The sequence below is a fragment of the Myotis daubentonii genome, chromosome 21 (genome assembly GCF_963259705.1).
Source record: "Myotis daubentonii chromosome 21, mMyoDau2.1, whole genome shotgun sequence".
Classification (NCBI taxonomy): domain Eukaryota; kingdom Metazoa; phylum Chordata; class Mammalia; order Chiroptera; family Vespertilionidae; genus Myotis; species Myotis daubentonii.
Window position 1 is genome coordinate 2906177 of NC_081860.1, and position 18610 is coordinate 2924786.

Consider the following 18610-nt stretch of genomic DNA (forward strand, 5'->3'; position numbering starts at 1 on the left):
ACTCCCACTCACTGATGGCACTGGCTCACTTGCACCCGCTGACAGTGAGGAGTGATTCGGGCCAGCGCCCGCAGTGGGTACGACTGCCCTGATTGCCCCTTAGGAGCAGGGGATGGAGAAGAATGGGGCCCATTTAGGTTAGTGGTCTTCAGGAATAATTGAAATGATTCTTTTCACCTCATGGAGCATTCTGAAATCACAGAATCTGAAATAATAGATCAAAACAGGAGATAGGTTGCAGACAAGACTTCCCAGAAACCTGCCACCAGCCGCCAAATCCTACAGTTATCATTTCCCAGCACCACTGGGGGGCTGCAATGCCAATATTTGCAATGATCAGTCAGTGATTGGGATCCTAAGCCACCTGCTGTGCCTGAAAAAGTTAGTTACCCAAAGGGCAATGCACCTAATGATGGCTGCATTTAGCCAATGAAAGCCCAGGACAGGTGTATTATCAGTGCTGACTGGTTTGGGTGTTACTTCCTGCAACTTTCTCCAGGTGCTCATTTTTACCTCTTTGCTCTGTTAACACAGTCAGAGGCTCCAATGCTGGGTCACAATGATGACCAGGCTTCAGAGGCACTGTCCCCATGGTGCAGTGGTTTGTCTGAAGCTTGTTGAGCAGCAACAGTCAGCATTGAGGGCTGTGTGCCTCCCAGACTCCGTTTTGCTTGCAGAGATCTACTCAGCCTCACTCCATTTACCCTCCATCCTTGGGTGCTGGTGCCTTTCGGGTCCTGAAGCCCAGGTCACAGCATACAGAACAGTGAGTCACTTGTGGGTGATACACGGTGTGATGGGTGACAGACGGTGTCAGACTACAAAAGCCACCCTGTAAAGTTTTGGCGGGTGTGGCTGAGCTGGGAGGATTTGGGAAAACAAGGTCTGTTTCGAACCCAAAGGCAACAGACAAGATGAGGCCAAGTCTTGTGTGAGGAGTTTTACCTAGGGCCATCGGTGGTGGAGAATAAGAGTGTGACATTGTCTGAAGTGGGGTTCTAAATTTTTCCCAACTGCTCAGGGGAAGAACAAATTAGAAGGGAATATGGGACAGGAAGGAGAAGTCCTTTGAAAAATAGGCTAGAAGTGCACTGAAGATTCTGGACTGAGGTAATGCAGGCATCTCCAGATAACCTGGCCTGGGGCTGGCAAGCATATTGAGTGGCCTGAGCCCAGGGATAACAGCGGTGGTTGCAATGTTCTCAAAAGACATTTCTCTTTCCACAGATTCCTGCTAGTGCAGGAATAGGGGTACTGATTGGTGCAGCTAATTTCAGGGCCTCACACTCTTGTGGTGTCTGAGATAATATAGTCCTGGGACAGTCCTGCCACTCTTCCAGCCTTTGGTCCTGGGAATTTTTAACAAACACTAAGCTCAGAACCCTAAATCTGGATCTGGAGTTGTATGAAGTGCTCCATGATATTGGCAACCAGTGGAATGAGATGCAGGAGGTCCTCCCAGGTAAATGTGCAAATGCTTGGAATAAAGACTGAGCTATTTCAGGGACATGCAGGTATCCTTCTTTTATATTTTCCTAAAAAAAAAAAAAAAAAAAAAAAGTGGTAACAACAGGACAAGAGACAGGTCTATTGCAGCTTTGTGGCAACTTGGGAGTCGGTTCTTCAGGTGATGGGATCATTGAGATAACTGGAGCAGTGGACGCCGTGATCCAACCCAGGTCTCATTAGACGCCTGGTGGCTGCAGCATGATGAACAATACGCCCGAGTGGGGGGAGGTAGGAAGACGAGGAAGCAAGCAGCTGTGAAAGGCTGTGTGAGTGTGATGGTAACTGGCTCATGACGGTGGCTGTGGAGGTGGAAGTTGCAGTTGCATTCAGGATCAGTGATTTAGGTGTGGCCACCTGGATTTTCTAATGTTGAGTTTGGGAAACAGTCAGCAATGAAGTCAAGGTTAGAAATTAGCAGCTGGAGGTATGACATCAACATCAACTGAGATGGAAAAATTCATCATATAAGATTAATGTTCATTGGGGATACAGAAACTTTTATTTCTGTTTGGTTAGGTTATTTCAGAGAACAGTTCATGAGCATCTAGAACATTGATGAACAGTTCGATATGAAGACGTCTTAAAAAGGTAGTGGAAAGTTAATGGGGGGAGTTCTAGATATTGTTTTGTGTTGTTTTTAATTGGATGCCAATGAGTATTTCAAACAAGAAGACACTGGGGTTGGTACATATTTCATCTCTGAACTCTTACCAGGATTTTTTGGTGACCATTTTTTGGTGTGGCCTGGGGAGTTGCAATCAGTTTGTTGAAATTGCTTATGGGCATGAGACTCACTGAGCATGGGTTATCAGCGGTTCTCAACCTGTGGGTTGTGAGCCCTTCCCTTTCACAGGGGTCACCTAAGACCATCGGAAAACACATATATAATTACATATTGTTTGTGATTAATCACTATGCTTTAATTATGTTCAATTTGTAACCATGAAAATACATCCTGCATATCAGATATTTACATTACGATTCATAACAGTAGCAAAATTACAGTTATGAAGTAGGAACTAAAATAATTTTATGGTTGGGGGTCACCACACATGAGGAACTGTATTAAAGGGTTGCGGCATTAGGAAGGTTGAGGGTTAGAGGGACATACGCAATGGGACTTGAGTGATGAAGGCTGTGACTAATGAAGGGACAACAAGTGCAGCACCAATGAAGGTGGGCTCTCAATATCTGTGATCTGATATGGTTTCATTAGGTGAGGTTGAAGTAAAAACCAATCAAGGAGGGAGGACGTTATAGCAGGATTCAAGGCTGCCTCTAGGAGTGTGGACTATCACAGATGGGGTATTATTTCATCCAGTTTTAATTTGCCAGGCATTTATTCTATGGGCCACACCTGCTGTGTAATGAGGAGGAGGTCAAGATGACTATGGGGGATAGGGCTGTGGGAGTGCAGGTGCGAGAGACGTGTGGTAGAAAGACTGATGTGCAGTTGGAGAGGGTATGCTAATTCATGGCCACAGGGCCCTGACATTGACTTAAGAGTGAATGAAAGGTGAATCCATTTTTGGTGGTGACTGGATGTTAATATGTGGAATTTTAGTGTAATTGTCTAAAAAGAGGGATGTTGTTTTTTAAAAAAACATATATTTTATTGATTTTTTACAGAGAGGAAGGGAGAGAGAGAGTTAGAAACATTGATGAGAGAGATACATCAATCAGCTGTCTCCTGCACATCTCCCACTGGGAATGTGCCCGCAACCAAGGTACATGCCCTTGACCAGAATCGAACCTGGGACTTTTCAGTCCGCAGGCCGACGCTCTATCCACTGAGCCAAACCAGTTTCAGCAAAAGAGGGGTGTTTTTGTGCTACATGCAATGTCCAGAGCTTCAGTGTTATATATGTGCACACCTGTCAGTTGATGAGAGCTGATACAGTAATCATTAGTGATACAGTGATATCAGTGAACATGAGAGCATACATCAGTGTCTCCTGGGCTTGAAAATCCCTACTGGTATAGGGAAGGCAGTGGGAGGAAGAGAAATACATTATGAAGTGGTGAGTTAGAATTTTGGAAAAAGTGATTAGGAAAATACCCAACCTCATTACAGCATATTTGTGTTATCTTTGAAGCCGTGACTCTGGGAAAGAGGCTGTGTGAGAGGATTGTATTCCAAAGAACTATGTGACAGGCAGTGCAAAGTGATGGACTCAGCATCCTGGGATTGAGTGTCAAAGCGTGAAGTGTGATGCCATGCACTACAGGGGGAATGTCTGGTAAGACCAGTGTCAAATCACTCACATTCTTTATGGACAAAATCTCTCCGTACCTTACATTGGGGACAACAATTCTATTGACAAGAGGAAGTGTGGCCTACATGTGAGGCACAGAGCTCAGATATTTTCTATCTGCTCATCAGCCTTTATTGCTGTTGGAAGACACAGTATCAGTTGGAATATAAGGAGAGAGTTACTTGATGGGGATAAGGCCTGGTATGTCCTCTGATAAAGGTAGTAGAGGGAGAGGGTGGATGTGGAGGGTGGGGAATATGACAAACTTATAATTATAGGAGAGATGCTATCATGGCCTGAACTGTCCCTATTATGACAGGATATGAACTTTGAGCACGTGGCCAATGCCTTCTCTCAGGAGGAGTGGGGGCTCCTTGATGAGGATCAGAGGCATCTATACTGCAACGTGATGCTAGAAGTTTTTGCACTTGTATCATCTGTAGGTAAGACTTTCACATTCTCTTAGTGTCCTGAGGTGATGATCTCTCTTCCTTTATTCTCCAGATGTAACTTTCTCCCTCCCACAGGCAAACCATGGGCTCTGCCAATTTTCCCCACATTCTTGTAAAATGTGCTATAGATGCAAGTGCTGAGCTGTGTGGAGAGCCCTGAGCAATGGACTCACCAAACACCCCTAACACCCATTGCCTCAGAGAGTGCAGGAAGTGTGTGGAAGTCCTGAGTCTTGCAGACAGTTTAGTGGGAACCACCTTAACTGCCTCTTCCTGGGAGAGTGACTATGTCCAGATCCATGGCTTCCACTTCTGCACCCTCCCTCCAGCTACGGGTCATTGGTGACCGCCTGTGCCTGATTATGCTCTTTATTTACATAAACCATGGGAAGTTCGTGTGAGACTCTCCTTCCACTGTTTGTAATATTCTCTCCCCTGAATACTTTTGCATGCTGAGCTGCCCTGGGCCAGTGCTGGCCGCTCACCTCTGTTGCCTTTCACTGATACTAGAAATATTCAGGTTTTATGTACTTGTAGAGTAGAAAGTGCAGGAAGAACCCTGTTTTTTTTCACAGGGTGAACATGCAGGATGATCTCAGAGGAAGCCTGGCCATGTTGAGTGGTAACTGGGAAAAGTATGACATAAAGGGTGTGTCCATATCATACCAGGAACCTGCTCATTTCCAACAGTATTTAGGTGCAAGTGACACTAACAACAGCTCATTCCTACCTTTTCTTTCCCATACCTTATACATTACTGACGTGTCATTTCATCTGTGAGTTCCTGGCTTTGGCTACCTTCACCTTTGTGGCCTTTTTGCATCACCTGTTCCCCTGCAAGGCTTTGTCTGCAGTATTCTCCAACACTGACCTGCACATGTGTTATGAGGTGTACATACATACTTAATCCTACCAGACCTGAGGCCCTGAACCTAACTGTCCCCTATACCTGGGCTCCTCAGCATTAAAGAGAAAAAACCAACATGATATAGAAAAATGTTAGTTACATGCAAACAAGTGGTTAGAATAAGATGGAACTTGGAGACATTGTAGAAAATAGGTCTACCTTTCATCTAGCGCCAATATTCCACCTCTGTGTGGAAATTACCGAAAAATCGGTACAGCGGTCTGGTAGGGTTAAGTAGACCTCAAACACAAGATAATCATTTATTGAATTTTACTTGGAATAAGATGTAACCAACCTTCTGCACAGGTGGCCCATGTCACCACAGACAAACCGAGCTGAATGCTTTTAGCAGAATGAGCAGGTGATCCCTCTTCTGTTCTAAGTGGTGTTTTCCATGCTTGTGTCATGTTTCATTTGAGGCCTTCTTTGTTTTTGATCTTCAGTAGCCCAGAACTTCGTAGCAGCATCTTATAAATCCTTCCTGAAAACCTTTTATTTTCAGCCAGTTGCATGAGGCCAAAGTAATATGTGCAACACACTTCTGTAATGGGACACCCCCGGGACACCACAGTCAACATTCATTTCTTCACCTTTTTCCTGTTTTCAGGGTGTTGGCATAAAACAGATGAGGAGGAGGCCTGTTATGTGAGAGTGTATCTCTACAAGTAGAGTCAAAATTCATAGCTTCTAAGACAGCTACAGCAACCCAGAAGACCCGTCTCTGTAAACAGTGTGTCTCAGTTTTAAAAGTTATTCTGCACCCGACTGAGTCACAAGCAGCAGACTTTGAGCAGAAAGCCTTCCTCAGTGACGCATGTGTGAGAGACTTCTGTTCCAATGCAAACCATCACCAGCAACAGACGGATACCAGTGGAGAGAAGCCCTGGAAAGAAGCTATGAACGGGGCCTCCTCTGTGACCAGGTGCAGCTTCTACTTGTCAGGGGTGCCTTCAACCTCTAGAGAGGCTGGGGAAGACTGACCAGCCAGCTCAGGGCTGCTGCAGCCCCAGGCATCTCTCAACACTAAGGAGCCTCACAGGGTTAGTGAGATTTCACAGAAATTTCTCAGTGGGAAAGGTCATCACCAGTGGAGCAAACATGAAAATGCTGCAAGCCACAGACATAAATGTGTTTAACATCAGTATGTCTGCTCTGGCGAAGTGAAATATGATTTTAACAAAAGTGGGAAAGTTTTTAGATGTATCATTAACCTCAATCAGCATAGGGGAGTTCACACTGGAGAAAAGTCCTGAGTGTGCTGATTGTGGAAAGCCCTTCCCTCAAAGGCCTTCCCTCACTAAATACCATAAAATTCACATTTGAGAAAAACCTCTTGAGTTTAGTGAATGTAGGAAATCATTTAGGCACAGTAATAACCTCTTTAACCACAGGAGAGTTCACCCTGGAGAAATGCATCAATGTAGTGATTGTGGGAAGTCCTTCAGTCAAAACTCTAACCTCATTCAACATCAGAATTCACACTGGAGTTCACTCTGGAGGGTTCACACAGAGTTCATATGAGTATACTGATTGCGATAAGTTATTCAGTGAAAACTGTAATCTCATTGAACATCAGAAAGTTCACACTGGAGAAAAACCTTGTAAGTGTAGTGAATGTGGAAAATGTTTTAGGTACAACAGTCACCTCCTTAACCACTAAAGAGTTCACACTGGGGAAAAGCTATATCAATGTAATGATTGTGGGCAGTCCTTTAATCATAGCTCTAACCTCTTTAAACACCAGAGTTCACACTGGAGAAAAGCCATATGAGTGTAATGATTGTGGGAAGTCCTTTAGACAAATCTCTGCTCTCATTAGACATCAGAGAGTTCACACTGGAGAAAAGCCATGAGTGTAGTGAATGCAGGAAGTCATTCAGACAAACCTCTGCTCTCATTCTACATCAGCGAGTTCACACTGGAGAAAAGCCGTATGAATGTACTGATTGTAGAAAGTCCTTCAGTGGAAACTTTACCCTCACTCAACACCAGAGTGTTCACAAGTGTGAAAAACCTTGAGTGTAGTGACTGTGGGAAATCTTGTAGATGCAATAATCACCTCCTTATCCACAAAAAAGTTCATAATGCATAAAATCTATATGAGTGTAGTGATGGTAAGTTCTAACTAAACTCATTAAATACCACAGGGTCCAGGCTGGTGAAAGACCTCGTGAGTGCTGTGAATATGGGGAATGTTTTAGCAGTAAAGCTAGCCACCTTAGACACCTAGTGCTCATACTGGAGAAAAGCCTTCAATGTGAAAATATGCAGGGAATATTTCTTTTTCTCACTCACAATATCTACACCAAAGGGGAGTCTTTGATACATATATACATGAATATAATCCCCTTTTATTACAACATACATGTGATAGATTCCTCGTAAGTTTCATGTACAAGTGAGGCTGTAAGGGGCTGCACTGCACTTGCTAACCTGTTCAGGCCTACTATCCGATTGATGTCGCTGCAAGTATGTATGTGTGAAGCAATTTCTCTCTCCTACCTCACTCCCCTGAACCATGTGCACGAGTCACAACCCTGTGTGCTCAGGGTAAATATATTCTGTGCTCTCACTTGTGCTTGAGGAAATTATGTTTACTCCAAGCTCTTGGCAGCATCTTCATTCCTTTATCTCTGATGAGGGAACGGACCTGACCAGGCTTTGTCCAGAGTATCCATCCACAGCTAAGAAGTGCCACCTCTTTCAGGGACATTGTGGTTCTCACATTACGTGGTGATGAACTGTTTCAGGTTCTAATTCACCAACCTGCACACTGCTTGCTGTACATGCGTCTGATTTTGATCTTTTAGAATAGGTGTTTTTTTCTTTTGTACCTTTAATTGTTATTGTTCTATTTACTGCCTGGGATTATTTGAAATCACAGTTGTCATCTGTCTCCATGTAGAGGTCAATATATACTGTGGGTACCTCAGACATTCTGCACGTCAGAAGGGACACTACGCTGGGAGAAAATCACTTTATGCAATATTGGCTTATTTTGCCTTCCATCCCAAGGCCTTAAATGAAAGACTGCATGACTTTATGGTTCTAATTTGAAGCCTGGTGCCTCGATTACTGAAGAGAAAGATCACCTAAAGAAAAGGTCTTTGTTTTGCTTCCGTGAACAATATGAATTATAATCTCTGTTCACAGCACGTGTTACATAAGTCTCAGCAAGTGATCCATAAGCTATGATGTACGAAATTTCATAGGATGGTGTCACTTGTTTAATACTCTGGCACAACAATTAGTAAAGAAAAACTGTATTATTGGTGAGTGGGAGAGTCTGCAGTAAATGAGATAAAAAGTTCCTTTTCTGAATGCATATCCAAAATTACTCTGGGGCCTGTGTGACCTGTGTGTATGGGCATACTCAGGACCTCCATAACTGTTTCCTGTAGCTGAAATCATTGGCAGGGAAAATAATTGAAATGACTGTGGCTTCTTCTGGCCTCTCTAGGGTGTTCACCTCAAGGTAAGCTCAATAGGCAAAAACTCAAAAGTCAGAGGAAGGATAATCCTGTAATCAGTCCCAGGATGTGTCTTTTGTAACCACTCAGCATTCCTGTTAATTTCAGTAGCAATAGTCTTCACTGCTTGCCAATATTTGCTGCCACTGATGCAAGGCTGGTCCTCCCAGGAAATTAGGAGAGAGATAGTAGAGCCCATACAGGGTTGCCATTTTAATTTTCTAATGAGATAGGGATATCTAGGTCTTTATTTGGAAGCACTTTTTTAAAAAAATATACATATCTTATTGATTTTTTACAGAGAGGAAAGAAGAGAGCCAGAGAGCCAGAAACATCGATGAGAGAGAAACATCCATCAGCTGCCTCCTGCACACCCCCCACTGGGGATGTGCCCGCAACCAAGGCACATGCCCTTGACCGGAATCGAACCTGGGACCCTTCAGTCTGCAGGCCGACGCGCTATCCACTGAGCCAAACCGGTCCTGGCTGGAAGCACTTTTTAAGGCTTTATTTAACCAGTTAACGGCCACATGCCATGATACTTTGAATTTAATTAAAAAATCAATTTGTAATGAATACTGTAAAAATATAGTACTTACAATTCAGGTATTCTTGAATATTTTCAGCTGAAAATTCTCACAAAAAAATGATTTTAAAGCTGGTCAGGGCTGCCACTTAGGGAAGATCTTTTTTTTTTTTTATAGATGCATGTGGCATGTAGGAAGGTCCACTGCATGAATCTACAGACACTTATAGTGTACAATGGGTTAAGTGTATTTATAATTGACATGTAACAAAATGCATTTTTCTAATATGTGCTATCTGGTGAGCTTGAACATCAGTATGTATAAAGCTGTAAAACCATCACTCGTGAAATAAACACCTCTCACATTCTCTTACCCATATACAGTTAGGAGGGCAAAAGTACACTTACACATGTGAGTATGTAAAACACACTTTATTCTCTTTTAAAAATTAGGTATTTTGTATATTTAAAAATATTTCATTGACTTTTTAGGAATAGAGGAAGGGAGAGAGAGAGAGAGAGAGAAATGGAGATATGTGAAAGAAATATTGAACTGCTGCTTCCTGCCCACCACCTACAGGGCATCCAGGCAGGCATGTGCCCTGACCTGGAATGGAACCAGTGACCTTTCAGGGCACGAGATGTTGACCAACCAACTGAGGCACACTGGCCAGGGAAGAGTTTATTCTTGTATTTTTATTTTTTAATTATTGTCTTAATTTTCATACCAACAACCATAAACCTACTTTACCACACCCTGTATATACCTCGTCCTTTTATAATCTCATCCTGCCTTCCCCCGCCCTCCAGGCAGTCATTGGTTTACCTTCCTTTACAATAGATTAGTTCATATTTTTCATAATTATAGGCACTATAAGGAGTGTACTCTTTTTTAAAAAATATATATTTTATTGATTTTTTTACAGAGAGGAAGAGAGAGGGACAGAGAGCTAGAAACATCCATGAGACAGAAACATCGATCAGCTGCCTCCTGCACACTCCCCACTGGGTATGTGCCCGCAACCAAGGTACATGCCCTTGACCAAAATCGAACCCGGGACCCTTGAGTCCCCAGGCCGACGCTCTATCCACTGAGCCAAACCAGTTAGGCTGTATATATTTTTAAATCAATAGGAGGAAGTGCATCATCTAAGACATGTGTTTGAATTTCACTCATTCCTCAATGACTCAAGTGATTTCTTTGCTTTATTAAACAATAGGTTTTGAATTCTAGAAGGAAAATTGTCTCCATTTTTATCCTAGGTACAATTTAGAGACCATTTGTACCATACGCTTATAAGTTTCTTCTGCATTGTTATCATTCTCCCCCACTCTTTTTTAAGTCCAAGCATTCAGTAATACATTAAGTGAAGTCTAGGTTTGTTGTATTTGTCAATTTCCCTGGTGTAAATCTATCATAATCATCATCATCATCAGTTTCAAATTGCCAAAATGATAGCACTGAACCATGGACATAATAAGAATTTTTAGGAGCACATCATTATACTTTACTTCAAATATAATGACACAGTAGCAGCAAACATGCTCAAGGACATCCTTATATAATAAAAGGCTAATATGCAAATGGATCAAACAGTGGAACAATCAAACAACCGGTTGCTATGATGTGTGCTGACCACCAGGGGGCTCGCGCAAAGTGCAGAACATGATGGGCATCAGTCGCAGAGGGATGGTGGAGCAGGTGAGTGGGAGCACCAGACCAAGGCGTGGCACCTGTCACTGTCATTGGGGTGAGTCTCTGGTGGTTACTGAAAATTCTTTGCTCCTGCATGCCACGGTCCCACCTGGCTCTTGCACCTGCTGCCAGTGCCTGATCATCGCTGAGGGCTTCTCCACTTCCCCCTGCTCCTGAGGGGCGATCAGGGCAGCAGCCACTGCTTGCACAAGCTGCTGGTGCTGGCCCCAATCACTCCACTCCATCAGTGTGTGGGAGTGGGGCTGCTGGCAGATGGGACCAGGGGCTGCAGCAGGAGGGGCTGGGCGGGGGCGTAGAGGATGGGCCGAGACCCACCCCTGTGCCCACTGCAGCCTTGAGGCCCACAGTTCCTTTCAAGGTGCACGAATTAGTGCACTAGGCCCCTAGTTCTTAATAAAACAGTAAAAAGTTGTGAAGTGGCAAGTTTCAAATATTTGACTCAAAAATAATTGATTTTTAAAAAATATATTTTATTGACTTTTTTATAAAGAGGAAGAGAGAGGGATAGAGAGTTAGAAACATCAATCAGCTGCCTCCTGCACACCCTCTACCTGGGATGTGCCTGCAACCAAGGTACATGCCTTTGACTGGAATCAAACCTGGGACTCTTCAGTCAACAGGATTCTTCAGACACTCTAACCACTGAACCAAACCAGTTGGGGCAAGAATAATTGATTTTAGGAAAAAACCAAGATGGAGGCATAAACAAACACCGGAAATTGCTGCCTCGCACAACCACTTCAAAAATACAACTAAAAGACAAAACGGACATCATCTAGAACCACAGGAAGACTGGCTGAGTGGAAATTTTATAACTAGAAGGAAAGAGAAAAGCACACTGAGACTCAGAGGAGGTGTGAAAGTAAAGTGCAGAGGTACGGAGGTGCACGTGGATAGGGCTGGCAACTGAGGATGCAGTTATCTTTTTCAATCAGGAGGGAGATTCAAGCTCCCGATCGCTCTGAACTCCAGTTACAGGCGAGTCTCTGGGGACCCAGACTCATACAGAGAGAAACTGGACTGTCTGGCATCCGTCGGAACTCAAGGGCGGCTTTCTCTCAGAGGTGCTTGCAGTGATTACCGAGGGACACTGAGACCCAGGGCCCCTTAGGGCAGGGCTGAGGATCAGCCATAGCTGCTTCCTCCACCCTGTTGACCCCCTGAGACCCTGCCCCACCCAAGCTGTGGGCAGAGGCTTTTGCATATGAAAGGCCTGGCACTTTGCAATCTGAAAATTACCTAACAAACTACAGCTAGGTCAGAGACCCAAAACTTCCAAAAGAAGGCCCAAGGCCCCACAGCAGCATGCATTGCTTCACGGCTGGGCCTCATCTGGGCACCTCCAAACCCCAAACAAAGAAGAAGAATCTGCAGATCTCTCCATAGGTCCTGCTGGGTAGCCTCAGGCAGAGGCTAAATTAGCACCTCCTTAGAGATCCAAGAGCCAGTGTACCCAGTGGTCAGCGTGGGACCATCCAGATTACAACTCCTCAGATCCATAAGGGACACACTCAGGGGGCAGACTCAATGAGCACCAAAGCACCACTGAAGCAAGTCTTGCCCCAGAAGGGTATCTCCAGCACAGAAGTTCTCCCACTGTAGACACAGCTGATTCTCACAGCCAATTGGCCTGGAGGTCAATTCATCCCAGTGATACCTACAACAATCAAGGCTTAACTACAACAAGACTGTACACAAAGCCCACAAAGGGGTGCACCAAGAGTGTCCACCCCAGGTAATTGGGGAGGCTGAGCCACTGGGCCCTATAGGACACCTAGCACAGAAAGCCACTCTATCAACACAGGGAAGCATAAAAAATGCAGAGACAAAGAAACAGGTCACAAATGACAGAAATGGAGGGAAGCAAACTACTGGATATAGAGTTCAAAACCACACTTATAAGGTTTTTGAAGAATTTTCTAGAAACCGCCGATAAATTTAGTAAGACCCTCAAGAAATCTAGTGAGACCCTCAAGGTTATGAAAAAGGTCCAACTAGAAATTAAGCATACACTGACTGAAATAAAGAATATTATACAGAGTTCCAACAGTGAACTAGAAGATCACAAGAATCCAGTCAAAGATTTGAAATACGAAGAAGCAAAAAACACCCAACCAGAAAAGCAAAATGAAAAAAGAATCCAAAAATATGAAGATAGTGTAAGGAGCCTCTGGGACAGCTTCAAGTGTACCAACATACGAATTATGGGGGTGCAGAAGAAGAGAGAGAGCAAGATATTGAAAACCTTTTTGAAGAAATAATGACAGAAAACTTCCCCTACCTGGTGAAAGAAATAGACTTACAAGTCCAGGAAGCGCAAAGAACCCCAGACAAAAGGAATCCAAAGAGGACCACACCAAGACACATCATAATTAAAATGCCAAGAGCAAAAGATAAAGAGAGAATCTTAAATGCAGCAAGAGAAAGACAGTCAGTTACCTACAAGGGAATACCCATACGACTGTCAGCTGATTTCTCAACAGAAACTATGGAGGCCAGAAGGGAGTGGCAAGAAATATTCAAATACCAAGAACCTACAACCAAGATTACTTTACCCAGCAAAGCTATCATTTAGAATTGAAGGTCAGATACAGAGCTCCACTGATAAGAAAAAGCTAAAGGAGTTCATCAACACCAAACCAGTATTATAGGAAATGCTGAAAGATATCCTTTTTTTTTTTTTAAATATATTTTATTGATTTTTTTACAGAGAGGAAGGGAGAGAGATAGAGAGTTAGAAACATCGATGAGAGAGAAACATCGATCAGCTGCCTCCTGCACATCCCCCACTGGGTAAGTGCCCGCAACCCAGGTACATGCCCTTGACCGGAATCGAACCTGGGACCCTTCAGTCCACAGGCTGACGCTCTATCCACTGAGCCAAACCAGTTTCGGCTGAAAGATATCCTTTAAGAAGAGGAAGAAGAAGAAAAAGGTAAAGATACAAATTATGAACAACAAGTATACATCTATCAACAAGTGAATCTAAAAATCAAGTGGAAAAAAAAATAAAAATCAAGTGAATAAATAATCTGATGAACAGAATAAACTGGTGAATATAACAGAATCAGAGGCATAGAAAGGGAATGGACTGACTATTCTTGGAGGGAGGGGGGAAGGGGTGTGGAGGTGCTGGAAGAGACTGGATAAAAATCGTACACCTATGGATGAGGACAGTGGAGGGGAGGGTGGTAAGGGCAGAGGGGGGGTGGGAACCGGGTGGAGGGGAGCCATGGGGGGGAGGGGGAAAAGAGGAACAACTGTAATAATCTGAACAATAAAGATTTAATTAAAAAAAGAATAATTGATTTTAAATGTACATTTAAAAAATATCTTCACCCCAGGATATTTTCCCGTTAATTTTTTAGAGAGGGTGGAAGTGAGGTGGTAAGAAAGAGAGAAACATTGATGTGGGAGAGACACATCCATTAGTTGCCTCCTGCATGCATCCACGCTGATGGGGCCCAGGAATCAAGCCTGCAACCAAGTTACATGCCCTTGACAGTAATTTAACTCCAGACCTTTCAATGCCCAAGTCAACACTCTATCCATGGAGCCAAACCAGATAGGGATAAAATGTGTATTGTTTAATGTACGCTTTTGATTTTTCCATATATGCCTGCATCCCTGCAACCAAGGTCCTCTTGCCTTTATCAGTGCTTCTTTCATGGCATATAAAATAACTGATGCAAGGGCATATTCTGCCTTTGTAATAGTTTACTTGAAATATATTCATATAAATACAACATTTATATGTTGTATTCTAGCCTTCCATCATTGTCTATAGCAGGGGTGGGCAAACTTTTTGACTCAAGGGCCACAATGGGTTCTTAAACTGGACCGGAGGGCCGGAACAAAAGCATGGATGGAGTGTTTGGGTGAACTAATATAAATTCAAAGTAAACATCATTACATAAAAGGGTACGGTCTTTTTTTTTTTAGTTTTATTCATTTCAAACGGGCCGGATCCGGCCCGCGGGCCGTAGTTTGCCCACGGCTGGGCTATAGTCATGGAGGTTCATGGTGGTCCAAACTTAGGGAGGGGGGCACCAACCACCACGCACCCTCCCAACGTGATATCATGTTGAGACCAATCCTCTCCTTCTGGAAAAGCTGGTATTGCTATTCCATGGAATGTTCTTACCCTTGTTGAAAATGCTGTGTATTTTCCTTTCTTTTTTAAAATATATTTTTATTGATTTCAGAGAGGAAGGGAGAGGGAGAAAAGAAACATCAATGATGACAGAGAATCATTATCAGCTGCCTCCTGCACGCCCCACCCTGGGATCAAGCCCACAATCCAGGCATGTGCCCTGACTGGGAATCAAACCTGTGACCCTTCAGTCCTCAGGCCGATGCTCTATCCACTGAGCCAAACCAGGTAGGTAATGCTGTGTATTTTCAATGGAATGTTCTTTCCAGTTTCCACTGAAAATACACAGCGCCATTTCCTCGAGAATCCATTATGCCTCCAGGACTGGCTATGGAGGGGTGTGCAGGGACGGGGAGGCTTTATTTTTAATAAAATCAAAGTGGAAAATTCCCCCCAAAATGCAAAATCAGAGCCTCAAGCCATACCACTAGGCCTCAGGGGTGTGAGTGTTCGGGCTAGAGGCAGGACTTTGCAAAGGTGAATTGAGGTGTGGGTGCTGATACGGAAGGAGGTGCAGCTGCAGTGAGCCAGGTGCCTGGGGGTGGGGAGGAGCAGGCTGGAGAGACCTCTGGATGGAGACAGAAGAGCCCTCGCCAGCTCCTGTCAGGCAGACACAGAACCCAAGTCCCGCCCAGGACCTTCCCTGGGGCTTCTCTCTGCCAACTCCTGGAAAGGACATAGTGAGCCCAACTGCAGGGGGAACATCCCAGGAAAAGGCAAGAAATAGTGAGGAGGGGTTGGCTATGCAGGCAGAGGAACCCATCTCAGGGTAGCAGTGGTGGATGGCTTTTTATATATAACTAGTGGCCCAGTGCACGAAATTCATGCACAGGGGTGGGGGGGCGCTCAGCCTGGCCTGCACCCTCTCCAATCTGGGACCCCTCGGGGAATGTCTGACTGCCGGTTTAGGCCCAATCCCACAGAGACCACTGGCTCCTAACCACTCATCTGCCTGCCTGATCACCCCTAACCACTCTGCTTGCCAGCCTGCTCGCCCCCAACTGCTACCCCCACCGCTGGCCTGATTGTCCCCAACTGCCCTCCCCTCCCCTTCTGGTCTGATCACCCCTAACCACCTCTGCCTCGGCTCCACCACCATAGCTTTGTCCGAAAGGACATCCAAAAGGTCTCCCGATCTAATTAGCATATTACCCTTTTATTAGTATAGATCCTCACACAAGGATATTTCTCCATTGATTTTTAGTCAGAGTGGAAGAGTGGGGTTGGAGAAGAGAGAGAGAGAGAGAGAGAGAGAGAGAGAGAGAGAGAGAGAGAGAGAGAGAGAGAGAGAGAGAGAAAGAAAGAACATGGAAAAGAGAAACATGGAATAGAGACATAATAACTGGAGAACTTCTGCATGTCCAGGAATTAAACCTGCAACCCATGTACATGCCCTTGACAGGGAATCTAATTCTCCACTCTTCAGGTGTTTCTGCTGATGCCTTTACCACTGAGACACACTGTCTAGGCCAGGATGAATGTTTACCCAGTAAGGAAAGATGAGGACCACTTTCTCTCTCTAGATTGACAAATATCTGCAACCTCTTTCAGTGGCTAAACTTCAAGACACTTGCAGCCCAGGAGAGGACCACGTGGCTCAGCAGCCTGCTCCCCCTCCTGCTGGGCAGATAGGGACTCAGCCTCTGCAGAGACAGCTCCTCTCCCTCCCTGGGCAGGGCAATGGCTGGAGCACTTCATTACAGTGGACGAGGTTGGCCCTGCCTGGGACACATGTTTTCTTGGAGCACATGCTGATCCCAGAACATTACCCCCAGGGAACTTATGCAGCAGAGGTTGCTCCACTTCCCACTAACCATGGCTCCAAAGAACAGAGCGGCCACCAGGCTTCACTGGGACTAGAGTGGCCTCAGAGCCACACACATGGCCCAGCACCAACTCTCCCTGGCAACTGCCCTGGGCTTTTTTCTGCCCACACCACCTACCCAGCAGCCACTGCTGCTCCCAGCCTTGACACCTGAGAGGAATCTGGGCTTCTCAACCCCCTGAATCCAAATTAGCTCAGGCTCAACCACTGGCTGGAAGGGGCAGAGACCACAAGGAGCATTTTCCAGGCCCAGAGCTTTTCCCAGCCCCTCAGGTTGTAGTCTCAGGGAGCACAAGTGTCATCATCCCCTGTGAGTGAGTGTGCAGCTCAGCACCAGTCCCTAACAGCCACACTGACAGCAGGAGCACCTCCCCTCCTGTTCTCCCCCTCACTGTGTGCTCTGTCCTCAAGGGAAGCCTGGCTGCTGTTTCATCACTGGGTATCTCATCTGTGCTGATGTTTACATGTTCTAACTAATTGGATGAGAAAAACACTAAGACCTTGATTTGAGAGTGAGAAAAATTTGGAGAGAAACATCGATTTGTCATTCCACTAATTTGTACCTTCACTGTTTGATTCTTCTATGTGCCCTGACCCAGAATGCACCTTGTAACCCAGGTGTTATTGAGATGATACTGAGTTACTTTATCAGGCCCCAAACATCTGTAGTTTTAAGAAAAATCACCTGAGAATAGATAGATACAATGACCATCATGATTACAAATAGTAATGGAAGGCTAGAATAGGATACATGGCTTTCCTAAGTGTTTTTTTTTAATATGGATATATTTGAAATAAGGTGGTACAACAGTGGATTATATTCTTGATGAGTAATTTTTTTTATGCTGAGGAAGCCCTGAAAAAGGCAGGAGGAATTTAGTTTAAGAGATGCAGACATGTATGGAAACATCAAACAAATATGTAAATACCTGATATAGTTTGGAGGGTGTCACTCAGTGTTTTGAGTGTTGACATATAAACCAGGTCATGGTTCCATTCCTGGCCATGGAATGTTCTCAGGCTGCAGGCTCCATATCAGTCGGGGGCATGCAGGAGGCAACCGATCAATGAGTCTCTCTCACCATTGATGTTTCTATCCCTCCCTCTCTGAAAGCAATAAAAATACAGTGGGGCCTTGACTTACGAGTTTAATACGTTCCGAGACAGAGCTCGTTAACTCAAATTACTCTATCAACTCAATGCAAAAAATCGGCCGAGAGACAGCTGGTATCTCAAAAAACTCGTTAGTCGGGACACTCGTAAGTCAACACCCCACTGTACATTTTAAGCCCAGGCCGGTTTGGCTCAGTGGATAGAGCATCAGCCTGTGGACTGACGGGTCCTGGGTTCAATTCCAGTCAAGGGCACATGCCTGGGTTGCTGGCTCAATCCCCAGTGGGAGTGTGCAGGAGGCAGCCAGTCAGTGATTCTCTCTCGTCATTGATGTTTCTATCTCTCTCTCCCTCTCCCTTCCTCTGTGAAAGCAATAAAAATATATTTTAAAATATACATATATATTTTAATGTATGTTTTAAAACAATTATACTTACAAAGTTTAAAACTAGCCACTTCCTTATTATTTACTATTTTATTATGATTTTTCTTCAGCATATTTGTACCTACTGTGTTGGTAAGTTGGAAATAAAATATAACGATTTGCTACTGAAATATATTTTCATTTCCATGTTCAGTGCCATCATTTTGGCAGATTGAAACTAACCATGATAACGGTATTTACAATAGGAAAATCAATAAAGATTAGACTCTTCACTTAATGTATGAGTGGATGCTTAGAC